We start from the raw sequence: 21,230 nt of genomic DNA on the forward strand, positions 1-21,230 counted from the left end.
GAACAGCAGGAAATATCTTAATGATAATATAGATAACATTTTTATTGCTAATAGCTAATAATCATGGGGATTTTTCCCACTTTGAAGGAGAATGAAAATGTATCTAGTGAACTAACATCCTGAGTATTGCAAAACAGCAAATTTATAGAATATATATATATATATATATGTGTGTGTGTGTGTGTGTGTGTAGAATATGTATAGATACAAGTTCTCTATATAGTCTATATATTGTCTATTTTTCAATATGTGTGTATGTGTGTATATGTGTGTGTGTGTGTATGTTTTCAAGCCCTAACTTAAACTTGACAACTTCAAGAGAATCCCTTGAAGCAGCTTGAATTTTTTTCACTAACTAAATTATGCAACTCTGATAGCATTATCTCTGTGAAATATAATGTTGACAAGGTGAAGGAAGTATGGATTGCATGTGATATGTGCAATTAGAGGAGATACAGAAACTACAGTGTTTCTGTGGACTCCGCTCTCTTGAGTTGAAAGACTTACAGAAACCCAGTAAATGTGATATCATTGATAGATTTTAGTGTTAACACTAAAATCTTTGGGGACAGAGGTTCTCCATTCCAGTCATTCAAACCATAGTAGAACAGGATGCTTCTTTTTAAATTTCAACCTCAACCTATTAATATAACACATTTGTACTTTTCTTCACGGTTCAAAAAAAATGAATCTATCTAGTTCAATGAGTCGTAGAGGCCTTTATAAAGTGTAATTGAACTGAAAATTCAGCAGGATAGGAAGAAGTGTCTAGGCAAAGGAAAACTGAAGTGAACAAAAAATTTAAGACAGACAGATAAATGGAAACGTCTCTTGATATGCTTTCTCTTTCCTTTTCTCCCTCCCTCCTTCCCTCCATATTTTCTCTTCTCTTCTCTTCTCTTCTCTTCTCTTCTCTTCTCTTCTCTTCTCTTCTCTTCTCTCTCTCTTTCTCTCTCTCTCTCTCTCTCTCTCTCTCTCTCTCTCTCAGAGAGAGAGTTTTGTGTGTTTCTTTTATTTTAGTCTTCAAGTTTATTTTTATATGTATTATGTGTGTTTATCTGGTGTGTACATAAATTCATGTATATTTGTGGCTCAACATATGTACTGAGGTGGGAGGACAACTTTGTATCTCAGTCCTTATTTTCTACCTTTTTTAAATACGGGGCATCTTGGTTTTTACTGTATATACCAAGTTAACTGGGCTGATAATTTCCAAGAATTTTTCTATCTCTACTTTCCATCTGGGCCTAAGCTTCCTACTATTACAAATATTCATTACCATGTCAAGTTGTTCATGAAATCTGGGCATCCACACTAAGGTCCTCATATGTGGGTGGCAAGTATTTACCCACTGAGCTATCTTGTCAGTTTCAGGAGACTCTTTTGATGAGAATAAGACATATCCAAAATATAGAAAGTACAAAATATGAAAAATGCTAAATGTCTATGATAAAGAGTTGCAAATGTAAAGGGAAATAAAAAGCACTGAGCTTTTACATACAGGGCCTATGGACCAGGTAAGGGGTTCTAAAGGTTAATCTAAATACAAAACGGAGACATTGAAATGCTACAAGTATGGAAGGTGAGGTTGTCATTTGAATTATTCCAGCTAATATTCCACGCACAAATCACAAGCTATCAGTAACTATTGGGGTTGAAGAGGTAAAATAGAAATATATTAATTATACCAATTACATAGTTGAAAACTTTAATGATTATTGAAATATTATTTCCAGAGCTAAAATTCAGCCATAATAAGAGACAGTTAACTATACTAACATATAGGTCATATTTATTATCACCAAAGAGTCTTTTAGATCTTTTTATTACATTTTCTTCTTTTAATTTGTATGTACAGTGTATATGTGTGTATGGTCAATTGTGCATGGGTGCACATGTATGTATATGCACATGTATATACATATGGTTAGGCCCGAGATTGCTTAGGATTATTTCTTAATCCCTCTTCCACTTTTCTTTTGATGTAAGGTTTCTCAGTTAAATGCAGAACTCAAACAATATGAGTAAGTTCAATCACCTATATCCCCTTGGAATCCCCTGCCTTTTACCTCCAAAACTAGTGTTACAGATAGATTATCCAGTCTATTCGATGATGTTCCAGGTACTTCTGTAGCAAGCGTTTGACCCTCTGAGCAAACTCCCAGGGCTCTCCCTGGGATACCCAACATCCTGGCATAAAGTAGATGACTCCTATCTAGTATCATTTCATACTAGTTTTGTCTTTTCACCATATCTGATTTTCCCAGGACCCAAAAAGGTTGTCTTTCTCTCTGTATGTGCTTTAGCGTCTGTTTGCGGGGCTATTTGCTGTAAGTGGTTGAGTTTATTCAAGTTCTCCATGCTGTCCACTCATTTGGTTTTAGGTCGTCTGCATTTCAGCATTTTTACTTTTTCTTTTTAGTGCATTTGAAATCCCATAAAATTGTAAAATGCATCAAGGTTTGTGTTTTTGGAAAATGTTTGTGTGTGTGTGTGTGTGACTGTGTATGTGTGTATTTGTATGTGTGTGTGTGACTGTATACATGTGTATTGGTATGTGTGTGTGTGTGCATATCAATTTTAGGAGTATTTCTGGATTTGTGAATAATTTCAATAGTATTTTGAAAGATTCTTGTATAAAAAGTATTTTTTATCCTTTGAAAACATATTCAGACATTTCAATAGTAGATTTATATATATATTCAATATTTGGGCATATATTCAATACACACTTATTTTACTATAACAACTTGTTACTTATTTTCTAGTCTTTTAGTTCCCTGTATTACTTTTCCCTGGTCTTCTTTTAAGGTTAAATGAAGGTCTATAGCGATAGGTTTTGTTTACCAGGTTACTTTTTGTGTATCTATTATATTATAGAATTTTTTGCTTTGTAGTTAGTAGAGTAGTTACAAACACTGGTTATATCAAGTGAATTTCAAATGATAGTAAGTTAACTTTAATCATAGAGTCAGAAAATCAGAACAACTGATCTTTTGTACTGGTCCTTATATAGTTTGTAGAAGCCTTCTTTACCTCTCTTATTTTTCCCCTCATTCGTATGTATATTTTCAGTCATACTACCTTCGAGCTCATTTGTATGTGTATGTGGAAGAGGTAAGTGCATACATTGTTTTCTGAGATATAATCTTCCTCTATAGTTCAGACTGGTCTCAAACTCATGATCCTCCAAAGCATAGGTTTTATTGGCATATGCAACTACATTATGTGCTTGTGGATTTCTTATTGATATTTGATAGAACATTTTCTCTTATTTACTAAAATCTTCACTCAAAATTTCTACTTGGCACTTTGAATTGTTCTGATCTACTTTTCTCTCATAAAACACCTTAAAATTTCCTTTTACCTGAAATTCATTCAGTTTTACAAAAACAGCTACTTAGAATGTCTTAAATTTGGTACATATCAGAGGCTTTATGATTGCTTTCTGGTACATTCTTCTTTCAGTGACACCATGGTTCCTTAACATTCTTTGCTGGTTCCTATTTTATGACTATATCTATACACTGAAGAATTGGGTATTTGTTCTAGGCTTAATATTCTGATTTGTTTGTTTCTATCCTTTTAGAGTTCCTACATAGACTTTGTTATCTCTGACTTGTGAGCTACTGCCAGTTCAGTGCTTTCTACATCTAAAGTTACCATAAATCCTTGGTCTCTTCTTCATTACTAGCCTAGCATTGGAATCAATGCAACACAAATTCTCAACTCTAGTCAATTTATATCTTAAAATGGACTATTGGACTGACTGGACAGGGTAACCTGTCCATAAACCTGTGCTAAGGCAGATGTGGTTGTCTCATGGAGGGATACTGGCCTGTAATCAGGAGCTATGGAATTCTGCCCAGCACCTGGCTTCACAGAAGTCTCTACAAGTTACTTTTCTTTACATAGGAGGTAATACATTTTAAAAATGTAAAAATTAAGTCATTTGGGACAGGCAATGATGGTGCCTTTAATCCCAGCACTCAAGAACCAGAGTCAAGTGGATCTCTATGGATTTGAAGGCAATCTGGTCCATAGAGAGATATCCAGGACATCCAAAGCTACACAATAAAATTTCTACTTGAAAAAGCAAACAAATACATAAAGAAAGAGAGAAAGAGAGAGAGAGAGAGAGAGAGAGAGAGAGAGAGAGAGAGAGAGAGAGAGAGAGAGAGAGAGAGAAAGAAAGAAAGAAAGAAAGAAAAAAAAACCAAATCACCTATAAATAATTGAGCTGGGTTCAAGTACTTATCTGCTCTCTCTAAGTAATTAATCAAATAGTTTAAAATATATACTTAATTAGGTAAAGATTTAAACTATAATCTTTACAGTTTAACTACTGATATAATTTTTTTGTGTTCCAACATAGAATAACCTTGCTTCAAATCTAACCACATTTGAGAGGATGGTGTGAAAGCAATGGAAAAGATCCACATTTATTGTGCATCCTTTTACATATCAGCTTCACAAGTATTATTAGTAATATTGATCATACTTATTATAACATAACTATGTTACCATTATATTTACACAAAATAGGGAATGTGGAAGTCAACCTGTGAGGAAACAAGTGGGATGGAGGTCTTGGTGCCACAGGCTGGGCTTCTGCAGCTTCTTGAAGAGTCCTGTTGTGCCCTACAGAACATTAGATCTAAGACAGCTCCTGGAACACCAGGGGGACAGCAGAAAGGAACCCAGTTTTAATCTGTACCCATCTTTATTTGTTTTTTTGTCTCCTGAAATAAATTCCTGATTAAATTATGATAACTTGCCAGTATTAAATTTTGTCATAAAACACATTTGTTTCCAAAATGATGCTTCCTTTCCTGGAATTCTGACCTTTGAAACCTTAAAAGCTAATTATTATTGGTGGTGACAGATGCCCAGCCTTCATCAGCATGCTATGACAAACAGGTTCCTTCTTGCTTCACATGACACATTTTACAATCCAATACCTACAGCCTAGTGAGAATCTCTGTGACTGCCTCATGAACTTATTAAATTCCCATTGATATATCATTGTAAAAGACTTGTGTGTGTGTTTTATGAATTCATTACTCTGTATATTATACTTAATATACAGATACTTTGGGGTGATGTTCATTTAAACATGTTATTGATTTTGCAGTTATAGATTTTACACTGTGACTTAGCTATTAATAACAATATTGTTTTTCTAAGGTATCTGTTTCTAATCTTTGTGTTTTATCTATCTGGCTTTTTTTCTTGAAAAGAGTTTATTATGTAACAGTATTTTCAAAAGAAAACATTGTGAATAACTCCAAAGAAACATGGTCTTCTAGAAACAACATGATGCACATATGAATAAAGAGACTGTGGTGACACACAAAAGACCTATACAGGTTCAAGTTAAGCACTAAAAAGGTAAAGAAGTCACAGAGCTACATCCCTAACCAAAAGCTTCATGCCGTTGATACCTTCTGAGAAAAAAAAAAAAGAGTTATCGAGTTATCTCCAATGAACAGTATGTATCTTTTGATTTGCTTTATTTACTCATTTTCCTCAGCAGCTACTTTGGGGCATCTATTTCCTATGAAATATCCTGAAACTTCAACAGTGCAGTAACTGATAGCAATGAGAACCGTGCCTAATTAATGGCATTTGTGGAAAAACATTTCCTGAATGAATGAATAAGTGAAAGAACTTGATAACAAAAAAATTAGTTGGGACCGTTTCAAAAATTTCCCTCAGTTTTTCAATAAAATAAAATTGGAATTCCATAGTCAGGGCCATTGGTTACTGATGCTATTAGGACCTATGAATAGATTTGACAAGATAAAAATCAGCATTAAATAAAAATCATCATTAACAACTATCATAAAAGTCATCAAAAGAATGAAAAACCAGATTAGAGGAAAATGGACACATTCTGGAGCTATATCTTGATGCTATTATAGTGTGAGTGTACTATAGCAGTGTCTGTGGTTAATAACAGCATGAATCTGGAGGACACAAGTTACATGAAATAGGTCAGGCTAGCTATCCATACTCCACATAGTCTTACTTGTATCTACAATATAATGTGTTATATTTATAGAAATCAAGAGCCTTTACCAAGGGCTGGGGATAAAACTGAGGATGTAGAAGGAAGACATTAGAAAATCTGAAAAGCATGAGGGTTGTTGAATACTGAAATCTTGTGTCGTTGAAAAACTTGAAAACAGTAGATTCTCCCTGGCTCTTGATTAAACTCTACAACAGAGAGATACAGTTTTTATTTCATCACTTATAAACTATAAAATGTTTTGATATCTCTATCTATCTATCTATCTATCTATCTATCTATCTATCTATCTATCTATCTATCTATCTACCTACCTACCTATCTATCTATCTATCTACCTATCTACCTATCTATCTACCTATCTATATACTTGGGGGTGACTATTAATATATTAATTGTCTCATATTTGTGCTTTTTACATTTATTTCTTAACTTTCAGCATATGTTTTCTGATCCTGAAAATGCACTTAACATCTTCATGAATAGAGAATATATAGAATCAGTACAAATGAAAGTTGTGCTGTTTCTATCAGGGATTACTACCAGAATTGTGTTAGGGTCTGCTGCCATACCTGCATCCAGCATTGTTTTTGTCATCTCACTAGAGCAGGTTGGTGTACTTGTGACTGTTTTTTATGTGTGTGCCTGAAAGGTTACCTGACCTGTGGAACCCAGTTATCTTCATCCATGTTGGGTAAAGAATGAGAGTGCTAACATGTAGTAGAATAATTACATCTGCAAAATCTATCCAAAATGCGGAAAATTCTTCCTTGCTTATCTCCTTTTTCATTTTCTATAACCTTAAAACATTCAATTATATTTCTCTTAAGATTAAATGATGAATTTGAAATAGTCTATTATCCCTTAATGTCATTAAAGTATACCTAAGATCTTAGAGGTAGAAAAAAATCTCAACAGATTTAATTACACCTACCTTTGATGACTGAGAATATTTTGTAATATCCTCAGAACATAGTAACTTTTGTGGAAATGTGTCAATTATTATAATTCAATGAACATTTGAGAGAAGGAATTAAGTCATTGAAAAACTTTTCTAATAGTGTTTCTCCAAAATCAGAAGGAAACCACAGCCCAAGAGCATAAATGACCAGCCTGCAGCTGTATTTATTAGAGATGATTCCTTTGGTTGGGTTCAATGGTTTCTCTCTTTGCATTCTCCTGAAGCATCAGTACCAGGCACTGACTATTAGAGTCTTCCCTTATAATGTGCTCAAATTCATCTCTCTGAAACCTTCTTGCTCCATTGGTCCGTAAAAAGGAAGAGGGTTGAAGAATGGGGTTAATATTTCTTTGAGATGATCTCTACTATTTACTTTGTTCAGCTTTTCCATTGTGTCTTCTCCAGGATGAAGATTTAACTAATTTCTCCAAGTTAGTTCTTTTATATTTTCAATTTGTCAGATACCCTTTCCCCTCTTGACAATCTCTTGTTTTTTATTGTGGTTTGGTTTTCCCAGAAATAACTAGAAGTGAATTTGACAGTAATGCCAGCTTAGAATCTGTCTCCATAGTTCTCATAAATAGTGAAATGTTTGAGTCTGACATGATTCCTAAAGTTTGGCAGGCATCTTGGTAAAGTAGAGGCATCAGCATGAATAGTGTGCCTACAGACCATCATCTCTGAAAGAGAGCAATAAATACATCCTTAGAAAATGCTACTATCTTTGGCCACACAAGATTGCCTTTTCTATCAATTTTTGGAACTTTGTGGAAGTCATTTGAACACTTTGACCCTATATCCAATCATGTGTGTGTTTAAGTCTATAATACTCAAATCCAATGATTCCTAAGAATACAGCAAACATGCTATTTTATGGTCACAGGGGGCTTTGACTCTGAGTATCTCACCATTCATGTCTATGGGAATTTGTGTTAGCTCTTTTTGTTTCCAATGTTTTATTCCATAAACTGAATGTATGCATGTTAAGGTGAAGGAGGAGGGGAATAAAAGTATATTCCTGGATTTTGTGGTGGTTAAATTACATCTGAACCAACAAAGAGCACCTTCTTTTAGTTGTCACTGTCTAGTTCACATCCTTTTTAGTAATTATGTTTTGAAAGTCACCAGCTCTATCTCATGTATATCAGAAGTCCCGGTTTTATAAAAGACAAAGGTCTGTGTGTCCTCTGCTTAATTAGTCCTTGATTGGGGTTGATAGAGTCAAGTATTCTGTACAATTTCAGAAAGCCCAGGAAATGATTCCCTTGAGCAACTGTTATAAAAAGCCAGCCACCAAGACATCTCAACATGATCTCTTCCAATAATGAGCTGTTTCTAACTTTATTCACATCACAGGCACTCAGCCCATTAGCTGGTTAGAAGGACAGGTTGGAACACCAAAGACCATTATGTGTGATCATCGATTTTTTTTAAAAAGCTCTATCTGGGGATTATCAACCCAGCAGGTAGCAGGAGACAAAGAGTAGATGTCTTTCTTCAGTTGAGTATCAAGATGACCTAGCTCAGGTTAGAAGTAGACAGCTGAAAGATGTTTTCTTGCTTTTAAATATCCAAAACCACCTATTTCCAAACACCTTAAAGGAGCTCAGAGCAATAATCTATGACCTCTTTATTTAAAAACAAAACAAAACAAAACACTTTTCCCTTTTATCATTTTCTCTAGTCATGACTTGTCATGTGCCTTCACAGTTTATGTCAAGGCAGTAGCTGGCTCAGTAATTTTCTATAATATGATCTAAGGATTATCCCTTTTTCCTATTCCCTGAGATGATTGGCGGTGAACTTTGGACAAATACCCTCTCCATGCTTACTTCTAGTTGCTCAGAGGTCTCAAAGGAGGTAGTAAATTTCTGAGATTGTTACTAGATTTTATGCTTCTTTGAACAAAAATAAATAAATAAATATATGGCTGTAAATTTTTAACTACAATGAGCAGTCCCCATGGAATCATCAATGCTTCAGTAATCCCAAGACAAAATGAACAACTGACAGTTCCCTTGAGACTGCGTCCTAGTACTCTTACCTTTATACTTCCTATGGCTCATCCAATCTTAACTACCGTAATGTAACAACCAATATGTTTTATCTTACTATGAACATGGGATGAGTTCAAAATAGTTAATATTTTAACCATATATTTCAAAAAGTGTGGCATATCTGTCTCTTTTTAAAATTCTATGCTGTAAGTTAATAGTGGACCCATTCTATAATGAGAAAACTGAGGCAGAGAAATTTGATCTTGTAGGAAGACTTTATGTCTATTCGCCTCAGATTTAAAAGTCTAATGTTTCTTTTCGTTTTCTTTTTGTTTGTGTGTGGAAAATATCCCATTCTTCAAGAATAAATAAATACTTTAAAAATCATTCAGTGGTCTATCTAAACAACCATATAAAGAAGGTATTATCTCTGTTTTAAAGATAAGAAAATTAAATTTTAAGGGGATTAGTTTTCTTAAAGTGGTCCAGCTAACACAGGGTGGAACCCAGTTTCCAAATGAGAAAGAGATCTTTGGTACTTAAGATCTTTCCCTGAGAATACCTGTTTCTCAGTGGAGGTAATTATGCACTCCTTGGTCTCATCCTTCTCTTAATCTTTTTGAAGTTAATAACACTTTCAGACCAGCTGTGTGCCACATCCTCCCTCTCCTGAAGCAGAGAAGTGGGATAATGACAAAATCCATCGCAGAGGCCTGTCTCGGATCAAATGACTTCTTAGGCCTAAAGCTGTTCGAACAGAACTTAGTATAAAAAGCCACAGAGAGAGGCCCACTATTGTTTTGCCATTTGTTGTTGATGTTGTTCTCTACAACTCAGGCTATGATAAAAATCATCATTTGGAGGCGGGACTGTTTTGCACACATTTCATCTGTGGCAACAAAACTCATGAACTTCTAGTAAGCAAATGTTCAAAATGTGAGTGACGCCACAAACCTTCCCTTCCTAATACTCCTCCAGTGCCTAAAACATAGGACTTCTCAAGGTGGCCTTGTTATTATCCCTGCCCTTCTTTTGGACTGCTTCTTTCTGAGTGTCCAGCTGTCACAGTGAAGCTGACAAGTTCTGACAGGCTGAGAGTTTTCCCCAGGGAATCTCCAGCCAGCCGGTCTCTGCCATTAACAATCACAGTGTGAGTGCTGTGTGCTGGCTCCTTACAAGTCAGGCAGGTCCTTGCCTCACTGTCAGGCATTCCCTGGTGTCTGCAAACTGACAGGACAGCACAGCATGCCTCTCTTGTGCCACAACCCAATCAAGCCAAAGGTCTTAGCTACCAAATTAGGATTCTTCAGGCCTTTAGCAAGAGAACTCACATCTCCTTGATGTCTCTAGCTCTCTAGCTTGCCTGTTACATTTCTGCATATAATATTCTCATGCAGATGTCAGAAGGATTCTTAGGGGAAAACCCAGTCAAACTGAGAAGGACATGGGTGAATCTTCGGGGTGACAGGACTCAAAAAAGGATCCTCATTTACCTGGGCAAGGTGCAGATTTTGCTGCTAAAAATTATGAGATAGTCTGTCAAAACTGAGTAACAGAAAGCACCAAATTATTTAAGTATAAACAGAGTCATTTTTTTTCTTAATTGAGGCAGTTGGAAAAACTTTTGGTGACATCATATTAATCCATCCCAAGAAAGTCTTCTTTGCCATAGTATTTCACACAGTTTATAGAATACAGCAGCTCTAACCAAAGCTTGCATCTGGAGTGCTGCTCATAGCACTGTAATTGAAGACTGCATGATTTAACACTCTTCTCTACATTTTTTTAATCTATAAAAAAGACAAGTGGTTTTGAGACTGGGAAGTGGCCATGATTTCTGAAAGCATATGCTCACATATCTGGCCCTTTTATCCCCACAGTGAAACTGTAACTGATGTTATGGATGGCATTCTCCTTCTTCTCTATCATGGGATTTTGGACTTCTCCACTTATCCATTTTTTGGCACCTATCACTTTTGTAAATAATTTTGTTGTTGTGCTTCTGTGTATGGTTAAGATTGCTGAGACTCTTAGTGTTTCTGTCTGTGTGTGCCATTCTCTCCCTCTTTTGTATTGTTTCCACATTTCTTTCCTCCCCCATCCCTACCTTGTTCATCCTCTACAATGTTAACACCAGTACCTGATACAGATAGGCAATAAATTAAAATTGTGACTGGCTTAAAGACTTCATGTGTTTCTTGTAGCTCCTGCAACAAATTTCTAGCAGTTTGCTGGCTTTTCATAGCCAGTTTTCATGCCCTTAAGAGTTCTTCCAGCTCCAAAGCTAAAATAAAAAAGACTAAGCAAAAGTTAAGACCCAGGCAGGTCTGTAGATTCTGAGCTTCCCAGGCATATGGCTGTCATTATTCCACTCACCTTATATAACTGTATTATCCTTTCTTGTACTGACTGCCTCAATGTCCCCTTCTCTCTTTCTCATAAAGACACAGACAACTGAACGTAGGCTCACACATACTTTAGGTCAATCGGCTCATCTCAAGGTTCTAACATAATAATTTCTAAAATGTACTTTTGATGCATAAAGTAATAGTGATAAGTTGCAGGGATTGCGATATGGATATGGCATAGCATAAAGGATTCATTGCTTTGGGTTAATTCTCAGCAATATTCCTTCTACCTCTTTGGTGCTTCCCAGCTGTCAGTTGATGCATCTATTTCTCTATCTCTTATGCCCTCCATTCCTTTTCACTTATTTTTTCTTTCTGCCTTTCTTTGTTTTTAAAAGAATTACTGGAATATATATATATATAATCAACTCAGTGATGTGCTCTCCATATTTCTACTTAATACACAGAATGAAATTGTAGGCAACATGTCAAAGGCAACCGACACTAAATATTGGGAACAATGTACAGCTTTAATATCATTTTATTTTAAGGCTATAATTACCATTAGTTTTCAGCCATTACCAGTACTTTTCTTAATAACACATAGTGAATCTATAAGTAATTATCAAGGACAATCTGTGTTCTGGTGAAGAGGGCCAAAATAATTATAACAGTAATCTAAGATGCCAATTCCTAGGCAATTATTCAGTCACCACCTAATAATTAACCTGATTTACCTTCATGATCAACTAGATAACATTTCAATTAGAAATCAGTGTATATTACATAATGTCCTTGAAAAGTGGGGGGGGCAAAGCTTTCAGAGAATATACACCAAAACACTCTACAGTAACATTTAAATGATTAATAACATTGTATTTTACTCATAATACTATATGGTAATTTGTATGATTAGTATCTCAGGTATTAAGCTATCATAGTTTCACAGTTATAATCTCAGGTAAGAACACAAACACCATAAACACACACACACATACACAGAGAGAGAGAAAGAGAGAGAGAGAGAGAGAGAGAGAGAGAGAGAGAATAAAATTGGCATTTTATATAGAAAGGAAATCACCTGTCAGCCAACCCTTATGACTTTAGTGTTAAAGCATTTTCCAACTATAGATGGCAGTAAAAAAGGGTAGCTTCAAGCCCCAATGGGCATGCTAGTCATTAATTTCTGTGTTCTACTTTAGAATTTCTAGGACAGCAGCATTTTTTTGATGGCAGGTGATTACTGTAAATGCTTCAAAAAGCAGCTTAATATTGTTCAACAAGAATAATCTAGATCAGATCTGTCTGTCTAAACAGAGGTTTTAGGATTAAAAATGCTAAATAGACCTCATTAAGTAGGCACTTATTTCTCCCGTTTATCTTGTAGGGGGAGATTAACACTGAGAAAAGCAAGAATAAGAACAGTCACTCCTCACTGATAAAATTCCAAAGGTCCTGAATATCTTCCCTTGTTGATCCAGTGGTATCATTCCATTCTAGTACTAGGGCCTACATGTAAACAGCTGATGGTGAGAGTAGATAGTATATAACTAAACTTAAACTGAAGGTGGTTTTATTGAACATAGCAGATATGGAGAGTTTGGTTTCACTGGTTCAGATGTTGACAAGGAGTAGCACAATTGTCTCTTCTTGCATACAGCTATCGCTTATAATCAGAAAAACAAGAGAAAATTGTTGAGGAACTATAAATCAGCAATATGGCTGTACTTGAAAGAGATCACATCCAAAGATATGATCTTGTCTGAAGGCAAACATGCCCTGGATTGTAGTATGATCTGGCTGGAATACAGGTGTATCTTTAGCATACACCTTTAATCTCTAGGTTAATTTGTAGAAGAAAGCAGCCATGTTTGAATGCAATGTCTAACTGAGCACAGACAGAGTGAAGAATCAGAGAAAGATTTGACAGAATAAGTCAGAGATAGAATATGCTCAACTCACATGAGAGCAGCACAGGAAAGAGAAATCACTTACAAGCAGGGAGAGAGGAAAAATGATGTTGCAATATGTGGTGAGTGGGGTGTGCATGTGACAGTTTTACCATGACAGTTTTACAGAGACAAGTTACAGAGAGAACAATCTAGACACAGACTAAGGCAGAATGAGCCAAAGAATGAGAAGGATCCAGAAGATTAGAACATACTGCCAAAATTAGTATGAGGCCAGACAAAACAATTTAGTCAGAAGTTGAGAAACACTGGATTGAATTAGTCATCATGGAAAACTAGACTGTACAGAACTAGAAGCTTCCAGACTTAGGTCTAGAATTGTTAGAACACAGAAGAAAATGCCAATAATTCTATTTTAAGGCTATAAATACCATTATTCTTTAGCCCTTAACAGTACTATTCTTAATAACACTCAGTAAATCTATAAATAACTATCAAGAACAATTTGTGTTTTGGTAAAGAGGGACAAAATAATTATAATAGCAATCTAAGATGCCACCCCAAGTCATGTACTCTTACAGTGTGGGTAGAGCTCTTATCTCATGACATTTTCTGAGGAAATAAAAGTGACATTTACAGAAAATATATTTCAAAGTTTGCAGAGGATTGTATAAAGCATATGGATTTAAGATTGTTGGCCTTGCAGCTGAGGCAAATCTTGCTCTTAATAATAATAGATATTTCATTTCTTTGTCTAACCATTTGTATTTTTCATGTATTATTGTTGGGATCCAGGAGTCACCTCACAAACTGCATAAATCCCAGATCTCAGTCATATAGGGATAGATTATTGAGCATTGGCCCCAGGATTGATTGATCAGGGCTGGAAACCAGACTTGGAAACTGATTGAGACACCAAGTCGGGATCCTACAGAGTTTTTAAACCTGAAATCCTTAAACATCGATTCCAATTTATTTCACCAATCAGGATTAAAGAATAGGGAACTTAAGAATATGTCTCCATTGTACAATTACTTTATCTCCATTGGTTGGGTTCTTCAATTGTAGTAGTGTCTTGCCTTGAATAACATTCTTGTCTTAACTTGCCAACCAGGATGTCAATTACCCACACAAATGACTCCTTCCTCCAAGCAGGATGTCAAATCCCAGGGAGGCCCCAGGAACAGAAAATTTTACTCAACCCCCACCCAAAATGGAAGTCCCATTCAAACTGGCTTCCTACACTGGTGCAGGTGTCCCTCCTGTCCTGGGGTCCATGTAATAAGCAGTTTATGAATGCAAAAACCATAAAAGATCATACACAGGTACAGAAAATACTGATAGGTAGTTGGTTTGTGACCAAGCTTATTGTAGAAAGTTAAGACAGCAGCATCCTCAAATGTGTGCAATTCCTGGCAGCCATGGTTATCATAATGCCTTCCTTGTTCAAAGAAGCAGCATACATTTCTTCCTGCATGGTGGCATATCTGAAATACTGATCCATTTGTATGTCATAGAGTAAGTTTTCACTCACAACAGGGACTCTGTTTACTGAAAAGATGGATTAATCTGACCCTTTCCTCTGTAGGCTTTGTGTCTTCAGTCAAGGAAGACAATTTATAGGTAGAGCATGACATATTTGCATAATTATTCTAGTTTTCTCATTATTTTCCTCTTCCATGACAGAACTTTTTTTTTTATCTTTTTTTGTTTTTTTGTTTGTTTGTTTGTTTTTGGAGACAGGGTTTCTCTGTGTAGCCCTGGCTGTCCTGGAACTCACTCTGTAGACCAGGCTGGCCTCAAACTCAGAAATCCATCTGCCTTTGCCTCCCAAGTGCTGGGATTAAAGGCGTGCGCCACCACTGCTCGGCTTTTTAACTTTTTTTTTTTTATTTTTTGTTTTGACAGAACATTTTTTCAAATAAGATTTCAAATTGATTGTTTAAAATAAACAATCTAAAAGCAGTGATCTAGAGCTCATTTGGATTTCTGAGGTTCAGGTCACCATCCATTCTAGCAGATATATCAATATTTAACTTTGGCATTGATGAGAAAAGATAGTTAAATATTTTCAGTTCTTTCCTCATTAGCTACAATTCAAAGTCAACACCCATGTCCCATTTGCTCTTCCCTAAAGAGTTGCTTATAGACAGAAATAACATTACATCTTGGAAAATGAACAAGCAAAACAAAAGAAACTAACCTCTCTGTTCATTCTAATTGACAAAGAGTAATGAAAGTTTTGGCTTTATGGGCAAATCTTTAAATGGTAACTAAAACACCAAGACAATACTAAGTTTGTATGCTATTTAGTTGAAGTTAATTTGATACAAACAATCATCACTTACAATAAGAGAAATTCAGATGGAAAATTAACTACATCAAGTTGGTCTGTGGGGCATTTTCTTGAGTCATGTGCTAAAGTCCAGCCCACTGAAGTTAATACCACACCTAGAAAGTTTGTCTTGTGTTGAATAAGAAAGCAGTCTGAGCCAACCATGGTGGGAAAACCATTAACTACGACTCATCTGTGACCTCAGGTTCAGTTTCTGCTTCAGGTTACTGCATTGAGTTACTGCTTTGTCTTCTATCAGTTATGGAGAGTGATATTTAAGTGTAAGCTAAGTAAATCCTATTCTCTTTCAATTTGCTTTTGGCCAGTGTTCTACACCAACAAGAGAAAGCAAAATAGATCATGGAAGGGCAAATAGATGACCTGGTATCAGATAAATACAAGTTCAGAAGAGTAAGCATATGAACAAGTTTAGGATTGGAGATAATACTCAGACCATGAAGCCTGTCCTTGGAGAGTTTACTATAAAATTAAATAGCAAAGAGAAGAAGGGTGGAGAAAGAGGTCTGGGAAGAAGGTCCCATTGGATTTTGCAGATGCTGTTGCAGTGTATGGATGTCTTGGAACATACTCTATACACAGAACCTCTTCTAAGCTTACTCAGATGACAGATGGACAGACACCATCTATAGGTGAGGAATATTAAAAAAGAAGAGACAAGATAATAAGAGAATCATACCTACTCTTTAAGTTAGGGAAAGACTTTTTCAAGGAATCCATTTCTGTTGAGGTTTAAAAAGAGGGAAAAAAGAAAATCATGGGCTCTTAATTGATAAAGTTAAAAAACAAAATTTCATGAGTTTAATTATAGCTAAAGCACTATACATATGTGTGAGTTCCATGTAGGTTTCCATACATGTTAGTTTTAAAAGTAAAAGTTTTAAAAGTTTTAAAATCAATTCCACTTTATATTCTGGTAAATCAATTAGTAAAATTTCACCATTCATTAAGAGCTAAAAACAACAGTGAATCTATCCAGTGAGTCTATTGTAAACCTCTGGAAAAGAAGGTATAAACACAGACTCAATAGTAAGAAAATCCCTCAAACTTTTGAACAAACTTTTGAACTCTTTTCCTGAGAGTGTCACTGCTGGGAAGAAACTTTATAACTATGGCAACTCTTATCAAGGAAACATTTAACTGAGGTTGGCTTACAGTTTCAGCAGCTTAGTCTATTATCATCATGGCAGGAAGCATGGCAGTATACAAACAAAAAAGGTGCTGAAAGAACCAAGAGTTCTGTGTCTTTATCAGCAGCAAAAAGAGACTTTTCCATACTGGGCAGAGCTTGAGCATATATGACCTCAATGCCAGTCCCCACAATGACACATTTCTTCCAACAAGGATACACCTACTCCAATAAGACCACACCTTTTAATAATGACATTCCTCATGGACCAAGCATTCAAATATATGAGTATTCAAATACAGTATCTTCAATTCTTGTAGTAACTCTCTGCTAAAATCTCTCTACCAAAGGAAATGAAGGTCACAAATCAGGTACTTTTCCTGAAATCTCCAAGTTCAGGCATCCTGGTGCTTTCCTAGAGGAATAGCTTTGGGTGACACAGAATTATAGTAGCATCTGATGTGATCAGAAATGGGGCAACCCCCAGCCTAGTTCTTATTGGAATGTTTCTCATTGATAGCAATTTACTTAGCTGGAGAGAAAAATGGATCTGTGTGCTTGATCTGAAACATTAAGTATCCAGCCAAATAAATCACAGCAGCATGATGTAATAGTTTGCCTTAATAGAATTATGTTGATCTATCCAAATAACTGGTTGTTGATAACAACCAGAAGAGCAAAATCTGAATATCATGCATTGCTTGAAACAATGAAGATTCAAGGTTATCACTGCATAATGACTGCACCCTCTGTTTACATTCAGATACAGTTTCTTCCACAAAGGATACTCTTTGAACTTATATGGGAAATCACAAACGTATAGAACATATGCAAATTCTACTTCTCAAGTGTGTCTGTTGGGGGTCGAAACTAAGTACAGTTGCTTGAGTAGGGTGAGGGTATGTCCAGTCTCTTTATAACTCAGATTACCATCCAAGAAGGACATTATTTGCTCTTTAGAATTAAGTCTCCTTTTCACCATTACTGGGCCCACGTGAACTCTCTAAATAGCACTGGCCTGTGGTTTCCTGCTCTGATCAAGCTGCTACCACAGCCATCAACACTAGGTAATTGTCAGGTATCAGCGCTCCTGGAGGACTCTTCAACCTGGCAATCCTGAGCTCCCTGAGAGCCTGACTACAATAGCAGAAAGCCTATAGGAGAACAGCAGGGGAGAAGTAGAGGAAAGCTGTGTTATACAATATACACCAGTTCACCTCTTTGAAATCCAGTTCACAGCTTTTCAGAGCAACATTGGAGTGACAAGGAGGAGGGAGCTTTGACATGTAGCCTTGAGGTTGCTTGATGAGGATGGACAGCTTGTTGTGCAGAGGTCTAATTGAACCCAGTGGCTCCATGAATGAAAGCCAAGTGCTGTAAGCAAAAGGGAAAGAAGCGCCCCTTGGGCTTACTGTCTTAATTTCTCCAACACTGTCCAATGAATTGCCACTTTGGAGGGGCTTCTCTTGAAAGTGGGTATTCTATTCTTATAATTAATTCCTGGCATCTACTCTCCAAAGTTACCAGCAAGATGCTGATTATGTTAAATAACGCAAAGAGGCTTATAGTTGCTTTAAAGGACTAAACATAATAAGGTCTTCTGATAACCAGAACCAGAGCCTCCCTGTAGAGGGAGTGCTCAGGAGCCAGAAACTAGAAGAAAACTCTCTCACAAAATCTGTCCAATGTTTTCAAATAATTGACAGAGTGGTCTAGGATGCTTTGCATAGTAATTTCTTCTCCATCACAAAATTGAGACCTAATAATTGGTATTACAGTTATAGATATGCAGAAACAAATAAAGCTTTGATTCCCAAAGAATACTCATGGATGATGAGCAGCGGGGCGGCGCCTAAACACATACCTGAGTTACAAAGCAGTACTATATGTATTAAGATATGTCTGCTCTGAATTGAGAATGCTGACAATATGTTCACAGGAAGTCCAATAACCATGTGAATAATAATGACAACTAATGACATCAGTGATGATGAAAATGTGATTTATGATCACATGACAATAGCACAGTCTTGAGACAGCAACATATGCTTGTTTTTTTGTTATTGGATGCCACCCTTGCCTTTTTTCCTGTTTTAATTGAAAATGTTCCCCTGTTTTATTATTTATTTATATTTTATTTTTTATTTTTTATCCTCATCAAGGGAGGCTCCATTGGTGAAACAGAAATATTTGTTCTCTGGTTATAAAATCCAGGAGGAGAGAGAAGATTTGGGATATTCGTAAAATATCCCATATCTGAGAAAGAAGTACCCCAGTGAAGAAAAAGAAAGCAGAGGAAAGTCACTACCTCAAGCATTGGGGTGAGGTTGAGGAACAGTGAGGCATAGGCACACAATGGCCTTTTGTAGCACAGCCACTATGCTGTGGTTATAACGTGACCTCCAAATGTTTAGGGTTGCAAAACTAATTCCAGAATTCTGACATTCGAATTTAAGTGAGAAGTATACAAGGGCTGATGAGCTTGAGATGACTTTTAAAAAATAGTTTTTGACCTTGTGTTTCCTCACAGTGTGAAACTCTTTGCCTTGGCATGATGAATAACACAATCCTTGGAACTAAAAAGAAATAAATATCTATTATTTATAAGTTAAACAATCTCTGTAATTGTATTGTAGCGGCACAAAACAAAGACTGAGACACTACAAAGTGTGGCAGTCCATAGAGGAGGAGTCCCTGACATTGTAATGGGTACGCTAAAGAGAAAAATGTCTGGAGCAGTGTATGTCACAGGGAATAATAGGTAATCAATGACTTGGAACAAGATGGAAGTCTCCCTGAACTACATCAACTACCTTTTAGCAATTTAAGGTTTGGAACAATCATACAAAATTAATCTCAGGTCACTGGGTAAAATCTGGAAAAATAAATACTAAATATAAAAGTTAAAGAAAGAAATAAAAAAAAAATTACTGCTTGCATATTTGAGTGTGTAGACTAGGAATCAAACTTCCTTGAAAATAACAACCACAAATATGAATCCTCTAGAGCTCTGAAAAATGTCTTTTTACCCTCAGAAGATTGTGCTGATTACTTCCCAAAAGTCAACAGAATGGATGATTTTATTAACCAAAATTTCATGGTAAAGGAATCAAAGGCTTTGCACCTTCTCTCAGGTTATCAGGCCACAAGTTTTAGTGACAATATTCGCCATTGGGTCAGTCTTGTGACTTTTGTTCCACCTTATTCTTTTGCTGTATGACGATAGTGTCTTTAATTGTCCATTTGTAATGATGGTAGTTCAGTAATATATGAAGCTTTCTATGATGGGTGGCAATCAGTGAAACACGAACAAATGGCTTTAGAAGATTCAAGATGGAATACGATACAGGTAGTTTGTATCTTTAAGAAAGAATTCAAATTTACTTCACATTTAATTTTTAGTGCAATGTGTGGGGGTGATAAAATGTTATGTATAGAGAGACATGAGTAGGACAGATCATATTATCTTCAGGAGATATTCGTTGTCTCCTCCATCTCACCTTCCTTCCTCCTTCTCTGTGCTGCCCTACTCAAGCTGCACTTGATATGGCAAACAGAGTTGATATAGTTAAACTTGTCTCCTGAACATGACTGCATTCCCAGGAGTGTAAATATGTCTCCATTCACAACCTTTCTCCACTTGATTTATGATCTTAAACATACAAAAGTACAATGTATATACCTTCAGCTCTTAAAAAATCTGCATAAATCCTTAGGTCCAATTCTGAGATGACCATAAACGTGGAAGCAAGAAAAAAATGTTTATGCTTGCAAGATTTTGAGATGTTATGCTTTTTTGTTTTGTTTTGTTTTTTGTTTGTTTGCTTATTGTCACATAGAGAAAGTAACTGAGAACTTACTTGATTTGAAAGACTACATAGCATACCACTTCTCCATTTTTTCTCATGGATTAAAATTGGTGGAATAAACAGTGAAAATGAATTCTTCATATGTGTCGTGGATACATTTGTTGTGTTGTGTGTCTTTCTAGGTAACTAGGAGAAAGAAAATAATTTTATTTGAGAGTTGTTTCTTCCTGGGAAAAGTCCCACACAAAAAAAGCAATGAACAGTACCATGTAGACTAATTTTATTTAGTGAACCAATAATCAGAGTCTAAAAACTTACAGGAGAAGTCTCAGTGAAAATATTTGGAGGAAAATAGAACAAATTTTTTTTTTTACTTAAAAATGTAAATAATCATCATCAATACTCTATAGTAAAATTATATCTCACTCAGCATAAACATATCTACTTCACATCATGTGCATTGATTTGCCAATCACTATGATGTATTTGGGGTATAAAATAGAAATATACATGAAACATATATGTTGTGGGCTTAACAGTATCCCTAAAGCCAAATACTTATAATTAAATATACAAAAAACCCTTTGAAAACTGTCACAAAATTAAAGTACATTTAAGATATAATATGTTCAACTTTATTTTAAATTATTAATGTTTTGGGAGACTAAGACACAGCTTGCAGTGTTTTATTG

The sequence above is a fragment of the Mastomys coucha genome, unplaced genomic scaffold (genome assembly GCF_008632895.1).
Source record: "Mastomys coucha isolate ucsf_1 unplaced genomic scaffold, UCSF_Mcou_1 pScaffold15, whole genome shotgun sequence".
NCBI lineage: Eukaryota > Metazoa > Chordata > Mammalia > Rodentia > Muridae > Mastomys > Mastomys coucha.